At 44.2% G+C, this 7,686-nt stretch overlaps 1 long non-coding RNA gene across 1 annotated transcript in view; it reads right to left on the minus strand.

Annotated features, from left to right (window-relative positions):
* Nucleotides 1-3,924: 3,924 nt before the first annotated feature.
* Nucleotides 3,925-7,686, minus strand: part of LOC309528321 — a 19,613-nt gene continuing 15,851 nt past the window's right edge. The window contains exon 2 of the long non-coding RNA XR_014217659.1: nucleotides 3,925-4,264. This is a non-coding gene — a long non-coding RNA (uncharacterized lncRNA). The remainder of the gene's footprint in view (nucleotides 4,265-7,686) is intronic.

Here is a 7,686-nt window from a genome sequence, read left to right on the forward strand (position 1 = left end):
GATGTGTGGGGCCCGAAACAAACTGGGAGAGCCCTAGTGTCGCCATGGAAGACACCAGGTCCAGAGCCTGTGAGGAGGGAGTGGCATCAGCGTGGAAGTTGAAGTCTCCCAATACCAATAGGTTAGGGAACTCCAAGGCCCAGCCGGCCACCGCCTCCAGCAGGCCTGACAGGGTGGCTGCTGGTGCGCTAGGTGGCCGGTACACCAGCCAGACAGCCAAGCTCTCCTCGGAGCCCCACACTAGGCCAACACATTCAATGCCGGGGATCGATGGCGATGGTAGAGCCCTGAAAGAACAATCTTCCCGGATTAATACTGCCACCCCTCCCCCCCGGCCCACAGTCCGTGACTGGTGGAGGACGGAGAAACCCGGGGGCGCCATCTCTCGTAAGGTAACAGTTACCCCTTCGCGCACCCAGGTCTCCGTCACACAAGCCAGGTCGACCCCCTGCGAGATAAAGAAATCTCGCAGGGTAGCGGTTTTGTTGCCTATAGACCTGGCATTGCAGAACACCAGTGAAGGAGGTGAGTAATCCTTGCTCACCCTACCCTCGTCCCTCGGGATGGGGCGCAGATTGGAAGGGGTACGAGCATATCCGTATCTTGATCCCCTTCGCCTATAATATCTGCCCCCACCGCCATACCTCCCTCGCCCCTCCACGGTAGCAATCCCAGGCCTCATACAAGCCTCCATTTATAAAATAGAAAACAAAACAACCAAAAACAATTATGCCCAAACAAAACCAATCCCCACCCCACTCAATGTCCGACCCCAAAACAAAACAAAACGGAACAAAACAAAAATACATGGATAAAAACCACCGTTCACGGTGGTACAACAAAATAAACAATAAAAACACCTTTAAAACACCTTAAAATACATATAAACATGTTTAACATATGCTGCAGCAGCACCAGTGTCCTTAAAGCTGTGGCGAAGGTGAGCCTGGGCCCCGCCCCCTAGGCCGGATGGAATGAACCTGAGGAGGGAGAGGCCTTCTCCGACACTCACGATGCAGCAGCAGCGATGTCCCAGACCCCAATGAGGCCTCTTAAAGCTGTGGCGAAGGTGAGTCTGGGCCCCGCCCCCTAGGCCGGATGGAATGAACCTGAGGAGGGAGAGGCCTTCTCCAACACTCACGATGCAGTCGGTGGTTTGAATCCCCGCGACGCTCTGGCGGGAAGGTAAACGGCGTTTCCGTGCGCTGTTCTGGTTCGCCAGAAGCGGCTTAGTCATGCTGGCCACATGACCCGGAAGCTGTATGCCGGCTCCCTCGGCCAGTAAAGCGAGATGAGCGCCGCAACCCCAGAGTCGGCCACGATTAGACCTAATGGTCAGGGGTCCCTTTACCTTTACCTATACACAATCAATATTAAATCCACATTGTGGGATTACTTGAATCCCCCAACTTCCCTCTGCTCCCTCCCTTGGTTCCTTTGTATTATCTTCACTCATGCATGTCAATAAAATCTTTATCTTTAATTACCTCCAAATTTAAACATTGTCTTTCACATTACAAGTTTCCTTTCTAGAATCCTGCTAATGTATTCACTTGCATACATTGCTTTTGTATGCAAGGTCTTACAATTCCAGTGGTACCTTGAGTTAAGAACTTAATTCATTCTGGAGCTCCTTTCTTAACCTGAAACTGTTCTTAACCTGAAGCACCACTTTAGCTAATGGGGACTCCTGCTGCCACCGCATGATTTCTGTTCTCATCCTGAAGCAAAGTTCTTAACCTGAGGTACTATTTCTGGGTTAGCGGAGTCTGTAACCTGAAGCATCTGTAACCTGAGGTAAAGGTAGAGGGTCCCCTGACCATTAGGTCCAGTCGTGGCCGACTCTGGGATTGCGGCGCTCATATCATTTTATTGGCTGAGGGAGCCGGCGTACAACTTCCGGGTCATGTGGCCAGCATGATTAAGCCGCTTCTGGTGAACCAGAGCAGTGCACGTAAACACCGTTTACCTTCCCGCCAGAGTGGTACCTATTTATCTACTTGCACTTTGACATGCTTTTGAACTGCTAGGTTGGCAGCAGCTGGGACCGAGCAACAGGTGCTCACCCCATTGCAGGGATTCGAACTGCCGACCTTCTGATCGGCAAGTCCTAGGCTCTGTGGTTTAACCCACAGTGCCACCCGCATCCCTGTAACCTGAGGTACCACTGTACAAATACAAATACAGAAGACCTTATTAGGGTGTTATTGCTGTGAGCACCTCCATTGTGGGCTCAGACTGTATATAAATGTAAATGAACCATGTATCCTAAAGATATCAGTCTCTGCTGTCCCTCATTCCAAAGAAACCCAACCCTGGGTAAGTGCCTGAAATTTTGCACCATTCAGAGTTGTCCAGAAATGTCCCTGGGACATCCCTATTTTCAACAAAGAAATGTCAGAGGGTATGGAGTTATGTGCCCCCTGAGCCAAGGAGATAAGTAACTACGCAATCTTTAGAAGACATCTGAAGGCAGCCCTTTACAGGGAAGTTTTTAAATGTTTAATGTTTTATTATTTTTTGTTTTATGTTGGAAGCCACCCAGAGTGGGTGGGGCAACCCAGTCAGATGGGTGGGGTACAATTATTATTATTATGGAATAAAGGTAAAGGGCACCCCTGACCATTAGGTCCAGCCGTGACTGACTCTGGGGTTGCGGTGCTCATCTCGCTTTATTGGCTGAGGGAGCCGGCGCACAGCTTCCGGGTCATGGGGCCAGCAGGACTAAGCCGCTTCTGGCGAACCAGAACAGCGCACGGAAACGCCGTTTACCTTCCCGCCAGAGCGGTTCCTATTTATCTACTTGCACTTCGTGCTTTCGAACTGCTAGGTGGGCAGGAGCAGGGACCGAGCAACGGGAGATCACCCCGTCGCGGGGATTCAAACCGCCGACCTTCTGATTGGCAAGTCCTAGGCCCTGTGGTTTAACCCACAGCGCCACCCGCATCACACATTGATTGTGTATACAGTTGTTATAAATGTTTATTTTGTGTGGGTTTTTTCTTTAATGTAATGATTTTGTTTTTGTGTGTGGAAACTAATAAAAATATTATATTTTAAAAAAAACCACACAGCACCCCAATAAGGTCTTGCTTCTCCACAGCCAAAGCCTTGAGTTCTAGCAGAAATCAAGCATGTCTCTTCCTCACGGGCTTCAGCCTGCTGCCTCCTTCTAGCTTCTAGCTCTCTCACACACAACACAACTTTGGCTTTTGTCCTTCTAACTACCAGCCAGTTGAGGGAGACACAGAGGCACTTCCTTTGTTACTTTAATGACCCATATTTGGGCCATGACCAAGACGTTGGCTTGGCTATTCCAACAACTGAATCCTTGCCAGATACAGGAATTAAGAAGGACTCAGGCATACAGGCTAACCCCACTCACCCTTCAGAAAATTATTATACTATCTGCATAGATCTTGGTGCACAGGAAGTACGGTGATATGTCTTCGCCTAGAAGGAAATAACAATTACTTTCTGCAGTGAATGCCTTTCGGAAGAGAGTCACGGGCAGTAATTCAGTGCCACTCCTGATCTTCATTACGCTATGACTTATCTGCTTACACTACAGGATGTCCGAATTTTATACTGATTGTGAGCACAGTTGTCCTGAGTGACAAGCCAAGCTGGAGGTCAGAGAGATGAGAAAGCACCGAGGAGGAAAATATGCCATGTTGATTTTTAATGAACAAATTAACGCAAGGGGCACGTAAAAGAGGGCAGTACTTTGTTGCCTCTTCTTGGGCTCTTTGCAAAAATACAAAAACAAAAATAGAGGAAGCAGGGGACAAATGAGAAAAGATTGTCTTTCAAGATGCTACGGCAAATTGCCAGCCAACCTCTGCTTGAAAACCTCCGGGAAAAGAGAGACCACAAGCTCCAAAGGGGATGGGCCAAATCCTCCTAGCTCCAAATTGTAATTGCCATTTATTCTCACTTTCAAATCAAGGGTGAAGCATATGTAATCTGATTTACTTTCCTTGAGGAAGGGGCAGTAGATGACACTTGGTGTTTAACCCAGGATTCTAGAGCAGCACAAGATAACAGTGATGCTTGTAACACTTGAATGTCTTAAACTAGTGTTGAGCTGGAAGCAATTTGAGTTCGCAAGGTTGCTCAATAATGTTACAACTAATCTAAAGTTGCATCCAAGCATCTTTTTCCTCAATAAAATATATCACTTGCATCATGTTCTTTCATTAGAATACTGTTTGCGTTAAATTAAGCTAAAGAAGGGAATAGTTCTAGGAAAGTACTCATTACCCTCTTTCTACTCTAGAGAAAAAGTTATGCAAGTTTTCTGCACTGAAATCATGTAAAAAAAAACCTTGTCCTTTTACAAAGACTTTACCTAATTGTATATATGGTAATTATAATAGCAAGCAATTCTGTTCGGTCTACTGTTTGATAATAGTAGTGGCTACTGTTTTCCATACCTTTGACCGCTTATCAGTTTTGTATGCTGCTTGTACAATAATAAAAGCATCCTTAATTTAAAAAAACAAAACAAAAAGCATTGAAAAGCATTGAAAGTACTCAATTATCTGAGGTTCTGTCTCCCAGTAGCAGCCTGCCTCCCACAATGTTCTATTTAGAAAAACTGGATTTCCTTTAAAAAAAAAGCTCAGCAACTTTGGCTGTCCCCTCAACAGAAATCCTGGCCATATCCATGCTCAAGGGAGACCGTTCCACTGTCAAACTGCTCTTACTGTCAGAAAGTGCTTCCTGATGTTTAGTGGGAATCTCATTTCTTTTAACTTGAAGCCATTGGTTCATATCCCACCTCTGGAGCAAGAAAAAACACACTTGCACTATCCTCCATGCGACAGCCCTTTAGCTATCTGAAGACGGCTATCGTGTCTCCTCTCAGTCTCCTCTTTTCTAGGCTAAACGTACAGTGATACCTCGGGGTTAAGTACTTAATTCGTTCTGGAGGTCCGTTCTTAACCTGAAACTGTTCTTAGCCTGAGGTACCACTTTAGCTAATGGGGCCTCCTACTGCTGCTGCATGATTTCTTTTTCTTTTTATTTTTAAAATGATATTTATTGAAACACAAAAAAATTTAAAATTACACAGAAAAAAGACAAAATTACAAAAAAGAAAAAAAAACAGAAACACAAGAAGAAAAAGAAAAGATAAAACCGTCACTTTCAAATTCTCCAATTTCTATTACCTTCTTTCCATGACTTCCTCCTCCTCCCATCTCTTGTATCTTAATTAATAATTGTCAGAGCAAATCCTTTCCATAATTCATAATATTTTATCATTACGTTACCTTACTCTATTATCATCTTGTCTTATAAAAACAACCTTAGAGCTTAAAACTTAAATCTTTTTTACCAACTTTTCATAACCATTACCTTTTTGCCAAATTCTTTAAACATTTTTACAAGAGCCAAGTAATTTCATTCAACATTTTCCCAAAATTCATAAAACATTTCTAGTAGTAATAATATAAAAAAGATACAATAAAATAAAAGCAATCCAATCTTCTTCCAGCGTCCCCTCCCCCCAGTCCCAGGATTGTCAGTCTTTTTTGTCCCATTAGTCTGGGACATTAACCTGGTGCTCTTATATCCGAGGCCTTCAAATCTCTTCCATGTCCCTTTCGCAGCTCTTCTTCATATTTTCCTTTCACTCGCGGGAACTCCGGCTTAATAGTGTTTTTTACCCTTTTCAGCAAATCAGCCCTTTTCTCACAGTCCAGACTAAGCTCCATGTGATGTTTAAAAACATATTTCAAATTCCCTCCAAAATTGAAAGTCCCAACAGCTCCAAACCTCTGATGGCCCATTACCAGACTCGGAAAGTCCAACCATCCCTGCAAAGGGGGGTCAGTCCAACCCCCCATTTCCAGTTCAATCCAAACTTTATCTTTCCAAATCTGGTTTTTTCAAGTTCATTTATCAGATCCAAAGGCTCATTTTCCTGCTGGGCCAAAAGTCCCTCCATCCCTGGCGTCCCAGATTCAGCAAAATCCTCTTCTTTCTGTTGTTCTGTCATGACACGCTCCTGTTTTAGTTCCTGAATGGGCTCCATATACTTTTCCACTACCTGATCAAAGGTTCTGGCAGCATTAGTCATAAAAACCATCTTCTGACTTAACTGATCCAATAGGGCGTTTATTTTACAGAAAGCACCCAACAGTGCTTCTGAAGGCATTGTCCTGCAAGGTCACAGAATTCTTTCCCACAGTTGTAATCAGTAACAGCCGCAAGTTTCCAGGATTTAGTTACAATTTCATAGTTCCCCTCTAGGGGGAAAAACTTCTGATTGTTCTTTTCCTTGAAAACAATAGCAACATAGTTTCTTCTTTAAGATATTTTGTCCATATTTGTTCTTTTAAAAGACGAAAGGAAACAATGGAATCACAGTATTTCCTCCTTTTAACTATCTGTCAAAGCATTTGTTTCTGGTCAATGAGCTTCAATCGTCAAATTTGACACCCTGCTCCAGGGTCAGGACAGTGGAAAATTACTTTACTTTATCTTTATTTCCGCAGGTTTAAACAACTCAATAAACGTCCCCCTTCTTCTCCTGCTTCCGAAGGGGGGTTCCACAATTTTGAATGATGAAAGACGATCCTTTAAAAGTGATTTTTAAGGCTCTAGTTTACGTTGCCTTTGCTTTGTTATAACTACAAGAGAATGGAAGGGTGACTTCCTGTTTAGCCCTTTCCGTTTCAGTACCAAATTAGGGTAAATTTTTGAGTCCAAGATCCTTTTATTTCGCCAATTCTTGTTTAAAATCCAGGTATTTAGCATTCCAGTACTCACGGTTAGTTATTTTCGATGCCAAATTGTCCCAGGAAAAAGGCAGCGCTCTCCGGCAACGGCTGTGCGGCTTCGCTCCGCAGAAAAAGCAATTGACTCACAACACCGCGCCACTTCCCCCTCTTCACTTCGGAGCCCGTTTCTGGGTTCCTTACCTACCACTGCCACCGTGCGATTTCTCTTCTCATCCTGAAGCAAAGTTCTTAACCCGAGGTACTATTTCTGGGTTAGTGGAGTCTGTAACATAAGGTGTGTGTAACCCGAGGTACCACTGTACTCAGCTCCTTCAACCCTTCCTCATAAGGCTTGGTTTCCAGACCCCTGGTGATATCTTGGTTGCCCTCTCATCTTAATGGTCCATTGATTTCCCACCATTGAATCTCCATAGTGGGAAAAGCTAACCCTGTTGTTGTTGTTTGAGATAGGAGCCTCTTAAGAAACCAAAAGGGACAGCCCCACAATTACCTATTCTTAACTACAAGGATCAGAAAATAAGAACAGATGCAGCGTGGTCACCCTGAGCACCCCACAGAACTCCTTTTTACCACTGCCACAAGATTGAGAAAAACAACAAAGCAGGCAGGGAGACCATTTTTACTTCCCACAATAATTATATGGAGAAAAATGAGTTACACAAAACACGTTGGCTGTTGTGCAATTGGCACACCCGTCTCAAGTTTTCAGCTAGCAGAACTGCCGCAGACACATAACATGCCATAATTTTTTAGCATCTCTGAGGCGCAGTTACTTTCCTCTTCAAGTGGCGTTTTAAACTGTATTATTCCCATGCTGGTTATTAGAAATAATGTACTAATTGTCAGTTTGTTTTGATTGCCTTTTTTTCACTGTCACTGCAACGTCAACGTTGTTAATGGGAGTAGTTAATACTTGGGTTTTTTTCCCTGGTATGCG

The sequence above is a fragment of the Podarcis vaucheri genome (genome assembly GCF_965113315.1).
Source record: "Podarcis vaucheri genome assembly, chromosome: 3".
NCBI lineage: Eukaryota > Metazoa > Chordata > Lepidosauria > Squamata > Lacertidae > Podarcis > Podarcis vaucheri.